Source organism: Sorex fumeus, unplaced genomic scaffold (assembly GCF_029834395.1).
Source record: "Sorex fumeus unplaced genomic scaffold, SorFum_2.1 ptg000037l, whole genome shotgun sequence".
Taxonomy (NCBI): domain Eukaryota; kingdom Metazoa; phylum Chordata; class Mammalia; order Eulipotyphla; family Soricidae; genus Sorex; species Sorex fumeus.
The window spans coordinates 73,530,199-73,548,672 of NW_026606094.1; the positions used below are offsets into that span (position 1 = coordinate 73,530,199).

The 18,474-nt window shown below is 40.6% G+C and overlaps 1 protein-coding gene and 1 pseudogene across 1 annotated transcript in view; both read left to right on the forward strand.

Moving 5' to 3' along the window:
* ITPRID1 (ITPR interacting domain containing 1) overlaps positions 1-18,474 on the forward strand; it is a 163,080-nt gene that overhangs the window by 73,014 nt on the left and 71,592 nt on the right. The gene's annotated exons all lie outside the window — the stretch shown is intronic.
* LOC130027544 (40S ribosomal protein SA-like) lies at positions 11,804-12,669 on the forward strand (annotated as a pseudogene).

Here is an 18,474-nt window from a genome sequence, read left to right on the forward strand (position 1 = left end):
GTGGAAGGATGCTGACCTGTGGGGCTGGAGTTGAAACATTAAAGGCTTAAAATTGGGTTTGACAGTATCATGAATCACAGTGACATTTTTTTAAAGTTTCTTAAAACTAAAAACACCTGAAGTTTACATTTTCAAAAAAGACCCTATGTCAGTTTATGGTGTATAGTATAATGATTTGACTCATATATTTTGTTAAATGATTACCACAAATTCTGTTAGCATCCAACACCTTATAAAAAGTTCTTGCATTGAAATGAGTACTTTTAGTATCTACTCTTGTAGCAATCTCAAACATATTATACAACAGTATGATAATCAGCATCTTTTTGTACTTTATATTCCTAGCATTGATTATTTTGTTTCTCCAAAATGCCACTCTATCTTTAGATATTTAAATTTGTTTTTATTTTTCATTCAATTCCCTTTCCCACCCACCCCAAAAGCCCCAAGTACAGAAAATGTTTCTGTTTTCTGCCAGTATTCATATTCTAAATTAAATGATTGCATCACATTTATATTAAACTTTCAGTGAAAACAAGTTGTCTTATTGTAACTTTCAGAATCACTTCTTAGAATGATGTTGGATCATTCTAGACAACAGAAAGGGAATCTTTTCTCACTAGTTCTTCTTATTTGTTTGTTTTGCTGGGGGATGGAGGGTAAGCACCAGGTTATGTAAGGGCTACTACTCTCATGTATTGCAGAATCAGAGATCAACACCGATAAGCAAAGATGCACTTAGCCCACTGACACATTCTCTGTCTCTACTCCTGATTCTGATTCTTGTGTCCATTCAACCTGAGTGTGAATCAGCATGTTCTTTACCTGACCCCATACCTGAGCTAGAAATAGAGGATTAGTGAAGTAAGATAAAACAGATTAAGCTAATGTATCCCCTAGTAAAAAAAAAAGGAACATATGCAAATTTTATATTTAATTTAGTGTGGTGTCAAGCACATCTTTTTCATTAAAAAATTCTATGTATGGGCTCATTTTGCTAAATTCTATTTAAAATTATGCATTGTAATTATAGGGTCCTGCTGATTGCATGAATTGTTATCCTGCTCTTTTAAGTAATTACCACATAACCCACATTGATGTTTGTAAAACTAAAATAAGCATCTTTTTTCCATCTAAATTAATGCATCTCAATGAAGCTAAAGGTCTCTTTGCCAATGGGAACTGCCTTTCTTGACATTCAATGAAGTGGTTTATTAATGTTTATTAAAGGAATTCCTTTTATTCCTCCAAAATTTTTTAAAAATAAGATAAAAGTATTCAATGGCAAATTGAAAGAGCAAACTAAGCTATGTGAACATTAACCTAATAGTGGTAACTCAAGTCATAGTAAAGCAGATATTGCTAAATGGCTTTCAAAAATCATCAATAGATTATACGTTAGATTGATGGATATGACTCTGTTACTCAAACTCTTCAAGGGTAATTTGTTCAAAACTAAAAATCACATGATCTGTTTTAACCAAACGAGTATGGCGGAAGTGTTGCTTTGCTACTTCCAATGCATAACTCTTAACAACTTTAGCTGCCATGTGGCTTTTAGTACCTCCACTCTGGAATGTTCCCTCTGAACCTAGCTCTGATATTGTGAGAAGCCCAAGTCATAACAGAATGTTGCCTGTAGCTATCCTAGTAGACAGTCACGACTTTCTCATTATCCGCTCTTAACATAAATAAGTTCGTGCTTTCAGATGCCATGTGACTGCCACTGCATAACAGGATCTGAGAAACAACCAAACTCAAACAAAATCATCCCTTGGAACTATAATAATACATTTTTGGGTTTGTTTTTCCAATTTTGTTCAGGCCACTGAGATTTACAATAATGTTGATGATAGAGCTTCATGCATACAACATTCCACCACCACACCCTCCACAAGAGTTACAGTATCTCTCCACCAATGTCCTAAGGACCCCATGCACCCTTGGCTCTCTTGATAAGCTCAGTTTTGTAGACAAACTCAGGTTCTGTTGTCTTTGGCCATTTGTTATTCCGTTACCATGTTTCTTTACATTCTACATAGGACAGAAATCTTTCTGTATTTGTCCCTCTTCCTCTGACTGATATGATACCCTCTAGTTCTATATATGTAGTGGAAAATTGCATAAATTTATCATTTCTTATTGCAGTGCAGATATATGCCTATTTTTTATCCACTCGCAATCTTGGGCCCTCAGATTATTTCTAGATCTTGACTACTGAGAATAGTGCAATAATAAATATAGGAATCCAAATATCCTTTCAAAATTGTGTATTGAGGACATTGGGATTAATACAAAGGAGTGAAACTGCTGGGTTGTACAGAAGCTTAATTCTTCTTCTTCTTCTTCTTCTTCTTCTTCTTCTTCTTCTTCTTCTTCTTCTTCTTCTTCTTCGTCTTCTTCTTCTTCTTCTTCCTCCTCCTCCTCCTCCTCCTCCTCCTCCTCCTCCTCCTTTCTCTTCCTCTTCCTCCTCCTCCTCCTTCGTCTTCTTCTTGAGAAGCTGCCATAAAGGTTGAAATAGTTGACATTTCCACCAACAGTGGTGAGAGTCCCTTTTTCCCTACATCCTTGTCAGCACTGTTACTATGCCTTCTGCTGTGTGCCAGTACCACTGGTGTGAGGACAGAGAGCGAGAAAGAAGAGGAAAATGCCTGCCATAAAGACAGGCAGTGAGAGGGTGAGAGGAGAGAAATTGGGGACATTGGTCTTGGGAAATATACACTGGTGAAGGGATGGCTGTTTGAACATTATATGACTGTAACCCAATTATGAGCAACTTTGTAACTGTGTATTTCACTTTTATTCAAAAAAGGAAAAATTGGAGTGAGTTTAGCCCTTCTTCCCTTTTTTTGGTGGAGTTATTGGTTATTTGTCAAGTGCTTTCTATATCTTGGCTACTAGCCCTTTGGACTGTGTGGTGAGAAAATATTTTCTCCCAGTTTGTGGGTTTGTCCTTTTATTCTACTTATCGTTTCTTTTGCAATGTATTGCTCCTTAATTTGATGTAATCCTGTTTGAATATTTTTGCTTTTGTTTGCTTGACCAATGGCATCAAGTCATTGAAGATGCCTTTATAGTCAATGTCATAAAGAGTTATGCATGATTTTCTTATAATTTATGTATTCAGGTATAACAGTTTTTGATCGACTTTGAATAAAATTTTGTGTATGATGTAAGATAGAATATATGTTCATTTTGGTTTGTTTTGCCAGTAGCTAACCAGTTTCCCAAATACCATTTGTTGAAGAAACTTTTCTTGCTCTTCTTCATAAACTTATATCCTTTGTCCACATACCTGAGGATCTGTCTCTAAACAATCAATTCTTTTCCATTGGTATACGAGTCTATCTTCATTCCTGTATTGAGAATTTCAAAGAAAAGTGTGGGTGCATGTGTAGGACTCAAGTGTTCAGAGGCCAAGAGCTGCCTCTCCAGGCCGGGTGACAGCAACAGAAGGACCTGGGGAACAGAGAAACAGGGACTGGATCCCAGGCTGATCAGTCAGTTTATTTCTCTCTCCTCCCCAACTTAGTCTGATCTCTCCCTTATAGCACAATGGTAGTCATAGTTTTGGTCGTAGTCTCAGTCATCATAGTTCCATAATAAAAATTATCTGATGGAAGGACCACATGGAGGGCGCGGGAACCACAGATCCCAGAGGAAGAAAAAAAAAACAGGTTCCAAAAAGAGCCGAGATCACCAGCAAGTCCCAGATGGGGTAGGTGCCGCATCCCGCCTCCCCCAGATGGAAACCCGGTGACCAGAAGCCTCTACAAGCACAGCTTGAGTATGCGGGAACTAGGACTTTTTCTCAAATCTGCCGGACTACAGCTCCCAGGTAACCTCTGATTCTGGAAGTCACGCCCACAGCCCGCCCCCCAGCGCCATCTTTAAAACATACAGCCTAAGAGAAGGACCACATGGAGGGCGCGGGAACCACAGATCCCAGAGGAAAAAAAAAAAACAGGTTCCAAAAAGAGCCGAGATCACCAGCAAGTCCCAGATGGGGTAGGTGCCGCATCCCGCCTCCCCCAGATGGAACCCCGGTGACCAGAAGCCTCTACAAGCACAGCTCGAGTATGCGGGAACTAGGACTTTTCCTCAAAACCGCGTGGCTGCTTACGTGGCCGCGCAACATCTCTCTATATACAAAGTGAACCATAGGAAGTAAACCACCCAACGTTTCTCTCTGAAAATCATAGTTAAGTTTGGAGCACAGTCACAGCCCAGAAACACAAGGACTTAATGCATAACCCAGCAGCTTGGAGCAGAAAGTGAACGGGCTATGCATTAATCCAGGCCATCATGTCTGTTCGGAGGGGAAAGGGTGTTGCCCCATTCGCCCTCTTTTCTCTGGAAAGAAGGATGGTGGCCGCATGGGGGCCTTGTGGACAGCAGGCATGAGCCGGGGGTGTGGGGGCGACTAAAACCTCATGGGAAGGGGGGTGTTCCGGTCCGTCCTTCACGCCCTACCGAGGTCACCAGTTGCCCCCCACGAGCGGCTCTCCAGCACGGCCACAGCCCCAGAAACACAAGGATTTCATGCAGAACCCAGCAGCTTGGAGCAGAAAAGTGTAAGGACTATGCGTTAATCCAGGCCATCATGTCTGTCCGGAGGGGAAAGGGTGTTGGTCCCTTCCACCCTCCTCCCTCTGGAAAGAAAGATGGCGGCCACATGGGAGCCTTGTGGACAGCAGGTATGAGCCGGGGGTGTGGGGGCGACTAAAACCTCATGGGAAGGGGGACGTTCCAGTCCGTCCTTCACGCCCTACCGAGGTCACCAGTTGCCCCCCCGCGAGCGGCTCTCCAGCACGGCCACGGCCCCAGAAGCACAAGGACTTAATGCAGAACCCGGCAGCTTGGAGCAGAAAAGTGAATGGACTATGCATTAATCCAGGCCATCATGTCTGTCCGGAGGGGAAAGGGTGTTGCCCCAGTCACCCTCTCCTCTCTGGAAAGAAAGATGGTGGCCGCATAGGAGCCTTGTGGACAGCAGGTATGAGCCGGGGGTGTGGGGGCGACTAAAACCTCATGGGAAGGGGGGCGTTCCAGTCCGTCCTTCACGCCCTACCGAGGTCACCAGTTGCCCCCCACAAGCGGCTCTCCAGCACGGCCACAGCCCCAGAAGCACAAGGACTTAATGCAGAACCCAGCAGCTTGGAGCAGAAAAGTGAAAGGACTATGCGTTAATCCAGGCCATCATGTCTGCCCGGAGGGGAAAGGGTGTTGCCCCATTTGCCCTCTTTTCTCTGGAAAGAAGGATGGTGGCCGCATGGGGGCCTTGTGGACAGCAGGCATGAGCCGGGGGTGTGGGGGCGACTAAAACCTCATGGGAAGGGGGGCGTTCCAGTCCGTCCTTCACGCCCTACCGAGGTCACCAGTTGCCCCCCACGAGCGGCTCTCCAGCACAGCCACGGCCCCAGAAGCACAAGGACTTAATGCAGAACCCGGCAGCTTGGAGCAGAAAAGTGAATGGACTATGCGTTAATCCAGCCATCATGTCTGTCCGGAGGGGAAAGGGTGTTGCCCCAGTCGCCCTCTCCTCTCTGGAAAGAAAGATGGCGGCCGCATGCGAGCCTTGTGGACAGCAGGTATGAGCCGGGGGTGTGGGAGCGACTGAAACCTCATGGGAAGGGGGGCGTTTCGGTCCACCCTTCATGCCCTACTGAGGCCACCAGTTGCCCCCCACTAGCGGCTCTCCAGCACGGCCACGACTCCAGAGCACAGAAACCAATTTCTGAACTATCTGACTTTCAGTAGAAATACTTCCGGGGTCAATAAGTAAAATAGCAGAAATCCAAAACCAACATTTAATTCTTGAACCCAGCTGTAGAAAGCAAATCACTTCACAATGCTTTTTCAGCATGTCTGATTTGGGGGGGGGGGGGTAAACTCTAAATAATAGTGGTGAATCTTTTATTGAAACAATGAATCTAATCAAAGCAGATAGAGTGTTAACTAGAATTCATCTGCCCCACAGGGACTGGGAGGGGTGGGGGTGGGGTTTTATTGGGGTTCTTCATGGTAAAAAATAAGTATTGGTAAAGGGAAATGTGTTTGATATTTGCATGACTGAGACCTAAACCTGAAAGCTTTGTAACCTTTCCCACGGTGATTCAATAAATAAATACATTAAAAAAAACTGGCTAAGCCACCCCATGACAAGGAGTGTCCAGGGTACTGTTGCCCCAATTTCCGTAACTATGTTTGGGGGTAAGGTCACCACAGTCTGAAGTATACACGGGCGGGGTTGGAGCAATAGCACAGCAGGTAGGGCATTTGCCTTGCACGTGGGCGACCCGGGTTTGATCCCCTGGCATCCCATATGGTCCCCCAAGCATTGCCAGGAGTGATTCCTGAGTGCAGAGCCAGGAGCAACCCCTGAGCATAGCTGGGTGTGACCCAAAAAGCAATAAATAAATAAATATACACGGGCAAAAAAAATTATCTGATGACTTGAAACTTTTGGAAAAAGTATTTAAAAAATCAAGTATACCTCTATTTCAGGTCTGAAAATGGAAAAACAGATAATTTGGACAGAAAAAATTACTTGAAGAAATATAATCATGCACCACCTATTGACAAGGCTATGTTTGAAGAAATTCACTGTGAGGTTATTTTGTCATAGTGCCAATGTTGCAGAATATAATGACATAAATGGCATGATATAACCTACTACATGTGTAGGTTACAGAGGGGAGAGAAGCATTGTTGTGCAATGCATGGATGGCTGTATGTTAGCAAATTTGTTAGATCTGCTGAAAGATGTACATTTATAAAGAAGCTGAACAAGTCATAAGTACGATAAATATAGAGGGCTACAACTTAAGTGGTATTACGGTTAAACTGACATAAAAATTAAAGACAAGAAAAAGTGCTCAAAGATATTATAGAAAAAATTATGTGTTTCACATAGGGAATTGCTCACTGTCACTATCATCCTGTTGTTCATCAATTTGCTCTAGCGGGCACCAGTAACTTGTGACACTTGTTACTGTGTTTGGCATATAGAATACATCACAGGGAGCTTGCCAGGCTTTGCCGTGGGGGTGAGATACTCTTGGTAGCTTGCTGGGCTCTCTGAGAGGGCCGGAGGAATCGAACTTGGGTCAGCCAGGTTGGCTGTGTGCAAGGCAAACGCCCTACGTGCTGTGCTAACATAGAGAATAAGAATTTAGAAAACAGAAACAATGGAGATTGACAGAGAGAAACTGTGGGTTAGGTTCAATATGAGGGAAAAATATTATTGAAGAATGAAGAAAACAGACATTTTCAGATCAAAAGAGATTAAGAAAAAAATTTAATATATCTGCACTTTATACAATGCTAAAATAAGTTATTCAGAGTACAGATAGACAGTGGACTGCGATGTCCACACCATATGCAGATATAATACCTAGGATAATTATCACTTAGAAATGGCAGGATTGGTAAATGAGTCAATACAGTTGTAAGGTTTCTGCACTTTACACAAGTGGTACAGTATTAAATGCTAGTAGATTGTAAGAACTGAAATATAAAACAACCACTAAAACAATACAGAGGTATACCAAAATGCTAATAAATAATAAAGGCCAATAGGAAAAGTAAAATATTATTCAAAAAACCCAGTGAAGGGAATAAGTGACAGATTGAATATTGCAGAAAAGTAACTAAAATTTTAAAGTAGGAGACATGTGTGAGAAATTATTTTTAAATTGACTGGAAAAGGACATGGATATAACAAACAAAATGTCAAGGCATGCAGTGCCAAGGAATATTACATAGATGTAACATGTGGTTGGTATGACAATTCTATAGAAGCTGCTTTCTAAGGACATTGCATGAACCACTCGCATAATTTTTGAAACTTTTGGTTTCAAAAATCACTGTATCACTGTATCACTGTATCACTGTCATCCCATTATTCATCAATTTGCTTGAGTGGGCACCAGTAATGTCTGCATTCGTCCTAGTCCTGAGATTTTAGCATCTTCTCCTTACTCGTCCTTCCCAGTGGTGCCACATTGGAGGCTCTTTCAGGGTCAGAGGAATGAAACCCATCATTGTTACTGTTTTTGGCATACCGAATATGCCATGGGAGCTTGCCAGGCTCTGTCTTGCGGGTAGGATACTTTCAATAACTTGTCAGGTTCTCTGAGAAGGAGCACTGGACTGTAAGACACAACCGCACACTTCCGGGAGCTTTGTTTTATAGTCTCTGGATCATGGCCGTTGATGGGATTTCGTGGCACCAGGGGCAATTTGTGGGTGTGACTGCCTAGCTACTGGAAAATGGGGGATCAGGGTGGAGGAAGCCCAGTCCTGATCTGAGCAGGCTTGGAGATCTCAGCCCTGAGACCCACGCACCTGGGTTCCTCTGCCGGTTTACTTCATGCATGAGGCTCATCCAAGTGTGTGGAGAGCGGCCTTGAGCATGGCTCTGGCTGGAGGTCTTCAGCTGCCGGGGCTCTGCCTGGGGCTGGGAGGGAAACTCAACCCGCCCCCCTCCGAGGGGCCCGGGTGAAGATAGCCTGGCACGCAGGCAGGAAACTCTGCATCGCTCTCTTCCGGGAGCTTTGTTTTATAGTCTCTGGATCTTGGCCATTTATGGTATTTCATGGCACCAGGGGAAGTTTGTGTGACTGCCTAGCTACTGGAAAATGGGAAATCTGAGTGGAGGATGCCCAGTTCTGAACCGAACAGGCTTGGAGATCTTGGAGCTCAACAAACTGGTATATAATGAGAGAACATGGAGAGAGAGTTACTTAATTGGTGAACACTTTTGACCTACTCTCACTGCACCATTTGGAGGAGGAGTAGCTATGTTAATTTGCTTGTTCTGTTGGGGGGCCACATCCAGTGGTGCTCAGGGTTTACCCCTGACTCTACACTCAGAGTTCACTTCCAGGGACTTGGTGAGTATATGAAGTTCCAGGAATAAAAACCAGGTCCACTGCATGCAAGGCAAGCAGCCTGCTCACTGTATATGGCTCCAACCCCAAGAATGTTAAACTTGAACTCAATAGAGTAAGAGGACTTAAGAAGACAATACAAAGAGAAGCTTCATAAAATTTAGCAAGTAAAGTCACAGTGTGAAATGCACTCTCTAGGTGCTTCACCATCACTGAATCATCTAATACTTTAAGATAAAATGTTCAGTATGGGCTATTATTTTTCATGTTTTAGAGGAGAAAAAAAAAGAGCAAAACTCAAATATATTCTCTTAGATCCATAGATAATAATAAGCAGTCTCTTTTTGTAAAGTGAACCTAGTTCCAGGGACTGCACTCTTAATTATTGCATAACATGAGTTCAAAATCATGCCCTTGCAGAAAATTATGTAGTTTGTACATGAGAACACTATTAGAATTCATGAATTCATGACTCCAGGTTTAAAACTTGTCAAGAAAAGAGGGCAAGAGAAGATCAAGACAAACATTTTCCCAATGTGTCATCTTTAAAATCAAAATACATTTTACAACTGAGATAAGTCATAGTTAATTGGAAGAGGAATTTTTTTTCTCAGTGGTACATAAAATACCAGTAGTCTTAAATTTGGTGGTACCCAATTTTTACATGAAATAGATATAAGGAATAGGAAATTTCTACCAAATTGCTGACCCTGCAATGAGTCACATTTACACAACCACAAGAATAAGACTGTTGATTGGCTGTTAATTGGATGTCTTATGTGAGATTTGACAAAAAAAGATAACAGGGAAAATTTAATTCTGGTCAGATAGCAGACTAGAAATAACAAATTGAGCATTTTGAAGATAGCAGGATATAAACAATGGAACTACATTAAACTAAGAAACTTTTTCACTTCAAAGGAAATAGTGACCAAAATACACAGAGAGCCCACTGAATGGAAAGAATGTTTACTAATACCCATCTGATTAGGGATTACTATCTAGGATATACAAAACACTAGTAGAATTTTACAAGAAAAAAATCTCTAACCTCATCAAAATATGGGGAGAAGAAATAAACAGAAGCTTCCTCAAAAAAGAAATATAAAAGGCTCATGAAAAAATGCTCTACAACCCTAACCATCAGGGAGATGCAAATCAAAACAACAAAGAGATATTATCTTACACCAGAGACTGACACACATTCAAAAGAACAAAAGCGATCAGTGTTGCCTTGGATGTGGGGAGAAAGGGACGCTCTTTCTCTGTTGATGGGAATGCCAACTGGTTCAGCCTTTTTGGAAAAAATATGAGCATTCCTTAATAAACTAGAAATTGAGCTTCCATATGACCCCGCAATGCCACTTCTGGGAATATATCCCAAGGGTACAAAAAAGCACAGTAGAGATGACATTTGCACCTGTGTTCACATTGCAGCAGTCTTTGGCTAGTCACAATAGCCAAAATCTGGAAACAACCCCAGTGCCTGAGAACAGATAACTGGTTAAAGAAACTTTGATACATCTGTAGCACTGTCCTCCTGTTGTTCATCGATTTGCTTGAGCGGGCATCAGTAACGTCTCCATTGTGAGACTTGTTACTGTTTTTGGCATATTGAACATGCCACTGGGCTCTGCCATGAGGACGGGATACCCTCAGTAGTTTGCTGGGCTCTCTGAGAGGGATGGAGGAATCGAACCGGGGTTTGATTGCAAGGCAAACGCCCTACCCACTATGCTATCACTCCAGCCCTTGGTATATCTACACAATGAAATACTATGCATATATTAAGAAAGAAGAAGTTTTGAAATTTGTTTATAATTGAATGGTTATGGAGAGTATCACTGTATCACTGTCATCCTGTTGTTCATCAATTTCCTTGAGCAGGCACCAATAACGTCTCCTTCGTCCTAGCCCTGATATTTTAGAAAGTGCCACACTCGAGGCTCTTTCAGGGTCAGAAAATGAGACCCATCATTGTTACTGGATTTTGGCATATCTGATATGCTGCAGGGAGTTTGCCAGACTCTGCCATGTGGGCAGGATACTCTTAGTAGCCTGCCGAGTTCTCCAAGAGTAAGAACTAGATAATAATCCAGATAATCCAGGAGCTGAGTTTTATTGATAGAACAGCGGTAGGGCGTTTGCCTTGCACGCAGCCAATATGGCCGACCTGAGTTCGATTCCTCCACCCCTCTTGGAGAGTCCGGCAAGCTACCGAGAGTATCTCGCCTGCACGGCAGAGCCTGGCAAGCTACCCGTGATGTGTTTGATATGCCAAACACAGTAACAACAAAGTCTCCAATGAAGACGTTTACTGGGTCCACTCGAGCAAATCGATGAACAACGGGAGGACCGTGACCGTGACCGAGTTTTATAGTCTCTGGGTCTTGGCCATTGATGGGATAACACGATGCCAGGGGCAGTTGGTGGGTGTAACACCTACTGGGTGGAGGAGGCCCAGTCCTGATCCGAGCAGGCTTGGAGATCTCAGTCTTGGATCCCACATGCCTGAAGAGTATCAAGCCAAGTGAAATGAGTCAGAAAGAGTGGGACAGACATAGAAGGACTGCACTCATTTGTGGAATATAAAATAACATAATATGAGACAGACACCCAAGTACAGTAAACACAGGAGCCAGGAATATTGCTTCATAGTTGAAAATCTGTCTCATGGAACTGTGGGAGAAAGCAGCTGGAATAGAGAAGGGATCACGAAGACAATAATGGTTGGAGGGATTGTTCGGCATGGGAGACATATGCTGAAAGTAGATAAAGGACTAAACGTGATAACCTTCCAGTATCCATATTGAAAACCATAATGCTCACTTTCCATGCTGCCCAGCGAGGGACCCATATGGCATTGTTCACTATTCCCACCGTAACTTAAAGGGAAATTTCACAATGTCCTGCAGATGAAGGAGGAGGATGTCCTCAAATTCCTTGCAGCAGGCACCCACTTAGGTGGCACCAACTGGGACTTCAGATGGAACAGTACATCTACAAAAGAAAAAGTGATGGCATCTCCATGATAAATTTGAAGAGAACCTGGGAGAAACTTCTGCTGGCAGCTCGTGCCATTGTTGCTATTGAAAACCCAGCCGATGTCAGTGTGATCTCATCCAGGAATACTGGCCAGTGTGCTGTACTGAAGTTTACTTCTACCACAAGTGCCACTCCAATTGCTGGCCGCTTCACTCTTGGAACTTTCACCAATCAAATCCAGGTGGCTTTCCAGGAGCCGAGACTTCTGGTGGTTACTGATCCCAGGGCTGACCACCTGTCCCTCACAGAGGCTTCTTACGTCAATCTGCCTACTATTGCTCTGTGTAACACAGACACTCCTCTGTGCTATGTGGACATTGCCATCCCTTGCAACAACAAGGGAGCTCACTCTGTGGGTCTCATGTGGTGGATGCTGGCAGGAGAGGTTCTGCGCATGTGAGGCACCATCTCCCATGAACACCCATGAGAGGTCATGTCTGATCTCTACTTCCACAGAGATCCCAAGGAGATTGAAAAGGAAGAGGAGGCTGCTGCTGAGCAGGCCGTGACTAAGGAGGAATTCCAGGGTGAATGGACTGCCCTTGCTCCGGAGGTCACCGGGACTCAGCCTGAGGTTGCAGATTGGTCTGAAGGGGTGCAGGTGCCCTCTTTGCCCATTCAGCAGTTTCCTACTGAAGATTGGAGTGCTCAGCCCGCCACAGAAGACTGGTCTGCAGCTCCTACTGCTCAGGCCACTGAGTGGGTTGGAACCACCACCAAGTGGTCTTAAGACTCAAGACCACTCAAACGGGAAATGAAAATAAGGTTGACAGAAAATAAATGAGTTTCTAAAAAAAACCATAATGCTCAAAAGTAGAGCAAGAGTACGGGGGAAATTGTCTGCCATAGAGGTAGGGGGAGGGTTTGGAAAGGGGGGTGTGTACTGGGACATTGATGGTGGAGGGATGGATGTTCGATCATTGTATGACTGAAACTCAGACATGAAAGTTTTGTAACTATCTGACGGTGGTTCAATTAAGAAAAAAAGAAGTAGATAGCAGGAAAATATTTGAGAAGTCCTAAGTAGAAAGGTGAAGGACAGTTAGAGATTTTTCTACAGAGAGAAATAGAATTTTATCTGCATGGCAGTAGAACGGTTTCTACACAATAGTGAGCGAGTTTTAGCAAGACCAGCAATAAAGGTTACAAAATCCTAGGTTCCAAAGCCTTTGGGAGAAATTTGTTTTCACATTTGTAGGAACACAAGACAAGAAGCTAGGATGAAGAACTGTATGGACTAACCTTGCTTTCTGTAAAGATAAAGATGCTATTTTTTTCTTTTTGGGTCACACCTGGCAATGCTTAGGGATCACTCCTGGCTCTGCACTCAGGAATCATTCCTGGAGGTGCTCAGGGGACCAATGGGATGCTGGGATTGAACCTGGGTCAGCCGCATGTAAGGCAAACGCCCTACCCATTGTGCTATCGCTCCAGCCCCTAAAGATGCTATTTTTTTAATTTAAATAATTTTTTTTAAAAAACCTATTAATCAAAACCCTACCATTTTCTTATTTTAAAATATAAAATTAATTATCCCTTAGGGGGACGGAGCGATAGCACAGCAGTAGGGAATTTGCCTTGCATGCAGCCAGCCTGGCCAAGCCGGGTTCAATTCCTCCACCCCTCTTGAAGAGCCTGACAAGCTATCGAGAGTATCTTGCCCGCACAGCAAAGCCTGGCAAGCTCCCCGTGACATATTCAATATGCCAAACACAGTAATCAACAAGTCTCACAATGGAGACATTCCTGGGCCCGCTGAAGCAAATTGATAAACAATGGAAGGACAGTGTTTGTTTGTTGTTTGAGACAAAAGTGGATGGGCTTTGAGCCTATTATGAAGTAAGTAAGACAATTATCTGTGGTTTCACTCAGCAATGGAATATGAAACGTACTAAAGCAAATGAACTAGGAAAAAAGCTGCTTCCAAAACTCATTGAGAAGGATGCTGCTTATCAGAGTTAAGAGTAAAGGATGGAGAGGGGTGATGGGATGAAAATTCGGTGGTGAAATTATTGACAGTTACACACATAGGAAGGTGGGGAGCTAAATTCCTGAAACTCCATAACATTATAAGGCAATTATAAATCAATGAAAAATTAAAATTGACAGTAAGAATTTGTTTAGTTTCTATTTTATTGCCAGAAGTCTTTGGAGATAGGTCAATTTTGAAAGACTAAATGTAGAATAGAGAAATAAAGATTAAAAATCATTACATTTATAGCAAAAGAACATGATAAACTGGACTTCAGAATAAAAGAAACTATTACATTTAAAAGACAAAATAAAGTTAAATTATAAACTTCATTTAAGATTTAACATGCTCATTAAATATGTAATAATATTCATTTATTTTAAATCTTCTTTTATAAATGTGTTAAAAATCACAAGATTTTAGATTAATGTGGAATGTAAATGCGTAAGTTGTCCAATGAAGAAATATACAATATTCACACAAATAGTAAAAGGTGATTAGTGTCTTCTAAAGAAATGCAAATTTAAACAATAGCATATTTCTTATCCGTCATATTGGCAAACATATAAAGACTTAATTTTATCAACTGATTGTAAAAATATTAAACAAATATTCTTAGTTTGGAGATACAAATAATTATTTGAAGAGTAATCTGTTTATCTTACACAATTTTAAGCATGCAATTTTGAAATTTAACTTACTAATAGACACACAAGAATTTTTACTGAAAAAAGTGTCAATTAAAACATATAACTAGAAGCAACCTAGAAACCCCAAAATGTGATTTTGCATTAAATAGTTCTGATATGTTCTTGGGCCTGGAGAGATAATACAGTGGATAAGGCGCTTACTTTCTATGCAGCCAACCCAGGTTCTATCCTGGCACCCCATATGGTCACTTGAGCATCACCAGGAGTAATTTCTGAGTGCAGAATCATGAGTGACCCATGTGCATCTCAGGGTGGGCCCAAAACAAGCAAACAAAAAAACAATTCTGATATGTTCTGACATTATTAAGATGAGAATAGGAAGATCTATGTACATAAATTTGTAAAATGAGACAAGAAAGGTGTGTAAAAGAATCTGTAGAAATTCTTTGTGGGACCTAATGATAGCAGGTAGGGTGGGCGCTTGTCCTTCACACTGCTGCTGACAACCTGAGTTCAATCCCATATGGTCTTCTGAGCTCCGCCAGGGCAAAGCCCTGAGCACAGCTGGGTGTGGCCCCAAACAAAAACAAATGAAACAGGGAGTTCTCTTATATCGAAAGAACAAATCTATTACTATTGAAGAATGTGGGGAAACAATGATAGAAATCTTCTGGAAAAATGTATAAGGAAGAGTTAAAGGAAGTTTCTTGACATAAGGGAGACTAACATATTTAAAATTAATTGGCATCTTTTAATTTCTTTTGTTATGCTGTGCATATGTTATTTTTACAACACCACTTAGCGAAAAATTCTGGCAGTACCAACGAATACTGACATAATAAAATTGGGAGAAATTTTTGTTGTTAATTTTCTGCTCCATTCCCCATAACAACCAATTCAACAATTTCATGTTTTCTTTCTTAATTTTCATAAATTTTTTTATATATTTAGGTAGGTTATATGATATTTTAATGTACATATGTATAGCGGAATAACTGTCATTGTTAAGATAATTAGCATAGTCTTAACATATTTTATTTTTTAAGTCTGATTAATGCACCTGAAATCTACTCTGAGTAAATTTCCATATGCAATATAGTATATAAATTATAATCACCACCTTAGATTTCTAGAATTATATTCACCCTATATGAATGCAATTTTGTATCCTCTAACATTTCCCACAAGACTATATTTTAAAATCCCTTTATTCTTTAATTGATCAAACATAAAGTAATAGTGATATCAATGACATTAACAATATAATTGGTAACATGCATTTATTATTAAAATTATTAAAATAAATGTTATTTAAAGTAATTTTAGTTACTAAAATACATAAATTTATAAAATCAAATATTATTTCATATGTTTATCAAACACATGTAATTAATTTTGCCATTTTACCATAGATTTCAATGCAGTCCAGTAATAAAAATATAAAGAATACTTTGCAAATACAAGCAAACAAAACAATATATCAAATCAAGAATTTGGGTACTAAATTCTCCATTCTAAAGAAAATGCTTTGTTAAAAAATACACACTTAGATATCTGAATAATAATAAACATTTTATATCAAATTGAAAGAAGCAGTAATCTGAGGCAAATTCATAGCACATTCTCTTATTTATTAAATTAAATGAAACTAAACTAAAATAATTTCCTTAAGAAGTTATTAAAATAACAAAGCATATTTGGAGATTAGAATTGAGTTATAAATTATATTGTAGCATTGTAGCACTGTCCTCCCATTGTTCATCAATTTGCTCCCGCGGGCACCAGTAACATCCATTGTGAGACCTGTTGTTACTGTTTTTGGCATATCAAATACGTCATGTGTAGCTTGCCAGGCTTTGCCGTGCAGGCAGGATACTCTCAGTAGCTTGCCAAGCTCTCCGAGAGGAATGGAGGAATCAAACCCCGGTCAGCAGCATGCAAGACAAACTCCCAACCCGCTCTGCTATCAGTCCAGCCCCGAATTAATAATGTAAAGATAAGAAAACAATTTTAAAGAGAATGTCCAACACTTAATATTTAGTGGGAGTAAAGACATATCTGTCTATCGATAAAACACAAAAAAGGCATACAAAGATAATCAAAATTAAATTTAACTCATACATAAAAATGCAAAATGTTTGGTGGTTTGAAGGCAACAAAATAGTTAAAGAATTCTAATTCTTGAACAATTAGCTTTCTTCTAAAGATTTCTGTTATAATATTTTAAGGACTAATATAATTTATTATTATAAAATATTGCTACTATAGTAGTCTATGAAAATTTTTATTAAAGTAAATATACATGATCAAGTTGTGCTGGCACGAGTCACAAATGAACAGAGTAAGAGACAGCTCAGGGTAAGATAGAGAGTTATTAGAAGCTCAGTGCTGAGGACCCAAAGTCGATAGAGAAAGACGTGGATCCCCAATCTGCTGAGGGGATCTCTTTTTTATTCTCTAAGAGTGAGCTCTAATCTACAAAAAGAAAAAAAATGAAGCATCTTTTCCGGCCTTCAGATGTTTCCAAAAACAAACAAGAGGGACTGGAGTGATAGCACAGTGGGTAGGGTGTTTGCCTTGCACGTGACTGACTGGTTTTGATTCCCAGGATCTCATATGGTGCCCTGAGCACTGCCAGGAGTAATTCCTGAGTGCAGAGCCAAGAGTAACCCTGTGCAATCCCGGGTGTGACCCAAAAAGAAAAAAATCAAGAAATATCTGTGTCAGTATATCTTGCCCATTTGGTGTGACCTTCATGCGTCATCTCCCAGGCATTGCCCTAAGTCTGGCAGGCCTCATGCTTTCCTGTTCATCTGATGGGTCGTTATCCTACCTGATTAGGGTCATATAGAGCAAAAAAACCTCTCTTCCCTTCTCTGGCTGACCTTGGGATTGATTTCAGTGTCTCAATTAATTTTCATTACATAAGTTCCTTATTTGCAATTTCTTATTTGTCATTACAAACTATATAGATTTACCAGCAGAAACTTTACAAGACATTTTAGATGATAAGAAAAGAGCTACAAATTAGAAAAGGATTAGAAATATGAACAAAAATGAATACTTAGGTTATTTAGAATACAAGGTGATTTTTTAAAGCTTTACTTAAAATGCAATAGCCTTAATAGATTTTCCTAACTAAAATTGAAAGCTAATATTAAAAAAATTCATATAAAACAAAAAGCAAGTGACGCTCGGAATACATTTTTCACCATCAGCAAAGTATTGTATTTTTTTCATATGCTTTATTGCATATCAAACATCTTACAACAATGCTTTTTCCATAAATTCAAGGATAATTCAACACCATTCAAACTACTTAAAAAATATTTCATTAGGGTCCAGGGCAATAGTACAGCAGGTAGGCATTTGCTTTGCATGAAGCCGACCCAGGTTCAATCCTTGGTCCCCAAGCACTGCCATGAATAATTCCTGAGCACAGAACTAGGAGTAGCCCCTAAGCATCACCAGGTGTGACCCAAAACAAAAACAAACAAACAAAAGAATACTCCATTAATAGTTTAAAAAACATTTAAATATTATAAAAATTTAAATAACTATTTAAATTTGGGGGAAAATATATTAAAAGGTAAAGGTAATTCATAATTAAAAGTCAGAAATAAAACACTCTGCAAATAATAAGTTCTTATTTAGAGACCAGGCATCCTTGGAAATGCTCAGATCTAGTGGTCATTTGAGATGCCAGCCCTTGGGGGCTATTAGAGTCACCCCAGGGATTTTGGGACCAAATTTGGGAACTTCTGCATACCTGCTATGCACTCCAGCAAGGGGCCTGTCACCTCCAACTGAGGAAGCACATGGGATATGGGGGTGGGGGGTTGGGATGGATCAGGCTTGGCTGTATGCAAGGCAAGAGTTTTAACTCCTGTATTATCTTTCCAGCCCTTGAAGG